The sequence below is a fragment of the Acanthochromis polyacanthus genome, chromosome 1 (assembly GCF_021347895.1).
Source record: "Acanthochromis polyacanthus isolate Apoly-LR-REF ecotype Palm Island chromosome 1, KAUST_Apoly_ChrSc, whole genome shotgun sequence".
NCBI classification, from domain to species: Eukaryota; Metazoa; Chordata; class Actinopteri; family Pomacentridae; genus Acanthochromis; species Acanthochromis polyacanthus.
The window spans coordinates 64,323,817-64,326,871 of NC_067113.1; positions in this window are offsets into that span (position 1 = coordinate 64,323,817).

The window sequence follows — 3,055 nt, forward strand, 5'->3', positions numbered from 1 at the left end:
AGACTGTATATCAGCCCTTGTCCACGTCACTACCTCAGTCAGCCTACCAACACCAGCCTGCGTTCTTCACCCAGTCAACCCTTCCACTTCAGCACGTGGCCTCAACTCCACAAACATATCAGAAAGCACCCCCAGCACTCGATCCAGTATTGTATCAGCCTACACCAACTGTGCCGGTCCAGCATGCCTCTCAATATTATAGCCCATCACATATGCCATATGATCTGCAACCACTCAAGCAGCCGGTTCCCGTACCTCAACTTCCTAAAGTGGTTCATGATAGTGAAAGAGAATTCACTGATCTGAAGATGGCACTAGACCACCTGCTCAGCCCTCATACCGAACTTTCTGAGCATTACAAGTATCGTGTTCTGATGGAGCACTTGGTCCTAGATGAAGCCAAATTAATAGCACAGTCCTGCAGACACTATGCCCAGCCCTACACTGCTGCCATGCAAGCTTTACAACGACAGTATGGGCAGCCACATCAACTCGCCCAGAGCGAGATTGCCACGATACTTAACTGTCCCGATCTCAAAGCAGGAGATGTCAAAGCCTTCCAGAGCTTCGCCCTCAGCGTTGACCTGCTAGTTGGAATGTTGACGTCGCTGGAGGGACCTAATGGGATGGAGATCATGTCAACTGGCCATGTGGATCGTCTTCTAAGTAAGCTCCCTAAGCATTTGAGAGACAGCTTTGTAGAACACCTACAAACACAAGGTCGACTCAACACAGGCAGCCTGAACCCCTACAACCTCAGGGACCTCTCAGAGTGGCTCAGAGTAAAGGCTGAGGCTCAACGTCTGTCTGCCAAAATGGCACAGCGCTACCGAGCCGATGGACCACTGCTGTCCAAGAGGGACAGACAAATTCCTACGCCCAAATCGCATCAGCAGACCGTCTCAGTATATCATGGCGCTGACAAACTAGAATCGGACAGTGACCAGCCCTCAGACACATTTCACCCAGAGCCCAAGCAACAAAAGTATAAGAGAATGTGTCTTTTCTGTAAGAACACAGATCACTATTTGTCACAATGCCCCAATATCATCCAGCAGTCACCAGACGAGGTTGAGAAATGGTTAGTAGCTGGCAAACGCTGTCGTAAATGCGGCCGAACCAACCATGGGCAAGATGCCTGTACATTAAGAAAAGCATGCAGCGAATGCCAGGAGATTCACCTCACAGTGCTCCATGCCATCGCCAAACCAGGCCCCCGGGTCTACCTCATAACGCCAAAGGATCGTGCCTCACTCGCCAACTATAAGCAAGGTGGAAAGGTGTACTTACACACGTGGACAAAATTGTTGGTACCCCTCAGTTAAAGAAGGAAAAACCCACAATTCTCACTGAAATCACTTGAAACTCACAAAAGTAACAATAAATAAAAATTTATTGAAAATTAAATCATCAAAATCAGCCATCACTTTTGAATTGTTGATTAACATAATTATTTAAAAAAACAAACTAATGAAATAGGGCTGGACAAAAATGATGGTACCCATAACTTAATATTTTGTTGCACAACCTTTTGAGGCAATCACTGCAATTAAACGATTTCTGTATTTGTCAATGAGCGTTCTGCAGCTGTCAACAGGTATTTTGGCCCACTCCTCATGAGCAAACAGCTCCAGTTGTCTCAGGTTTGATGGGTGTCTTCTCCAAATGGCATGTTTCAGCTCCTTCCACATATGTTCAATGGGATTCAGATCTGGGCTCATAGAAGGCCACTTTAGAATAGTCCAACGCTTTTCTCTCAGCCATTCTTGGGTGTTTTTGGCTGTGTGTTTTGGATCGTTGTCCTGTTGGAAGACCCATGACCTGCGACTGAGACCAAGCTTTCTGACACTAGGCAGCACATTTCTCTCCAGAATGCCTTGATAGTCTTCAGATTTCATCGTACCTTGCACACTTTCAAGACACCCTGTGCCAGATGCAGCAAAGCAGCCCCAAAACATTACTGAGCCTCCTCCATGTTTCACCGTAGGGACAGTGTTCTTTTCTTCGTATGCTTGGTTTTTGAGTCTATGAACATAGAGTTGATGTGCCTTACCAAAAAGCTCCAGTTTGGTCTCATCTGTCCAAAGGACATTCTCCCAGAAGCTTTGTGGCTTGTCAACATGCATTTTTGCAAATTCCAGTCTGGCTTTTTTATGAGTTTTTTTCAGCAGTGGTGTCCTCCTTGGTCGTCTCCCATGAAGTCCACTTTGGCTCAAACAACGACGAATGGTGCGATCTGACACTGATGTACCTTGGCCTTGGAGTTCACCTTTAATTTCTTTGGAGGTTGCTCTGGGCTCTTTGGATACAATTCCAACGATCCGTCTCTTCAATTTGTCATCAATTTTCCTCTTGCGGCCACGTCCAGGGAGGTTGGCTACTGTCCCGTGGGTCTTGAACTTCTGAATAATATGAGCCACTGTTGTCACAGGAACTTCAAGCTGTTTAGAGATGGTCTTATAGCCTTTACCTTTAAGATGTTTGTCTATAATTTTTTTTCGGATGTCCTGGGACAATTCTCTCCTTCGCTTTCTGTTGTCCATGTTCAGTGTGGTACACACCTTTTCACCAAACAGCAGGGTGACTACTTGTCTCCCTTTAAATAGGCAGACTGACTGATTATGAGTTTGGAAACACCTGTGATGTCAATTAAATGACACACCTGAGTTAATCATGTCACTCTGGTCAAATAGTTTTCAATCTTTTATAGAGGTACCATCATTTTTGTCCAGGCCTGTTTCATTAGTTTGTTTTTTAAATAATTATGTTAATCAACAATTCAAAAGTAATGGCTGTTTTTGATGATTTAATTTTCAATAAATTTTTATTTATTGTTACTTTTGTGAGTTTCAAGTGATTTCAGTGAGAATTGTGGGTTTTTCCTTCTTTAACTGAGGGGTACCAACAATTTTGTCCACGTGTGTAAAAGTAGTTCCAATACTCATAAGTAGCGGGAGCAGGTCACTGCACACCTACGCGATCCTAGATGACGGAGCTGAACGCACCATTATACTGCCTGCTGCTGTCCGACAACTACAACTCAAGGGCGAATCCG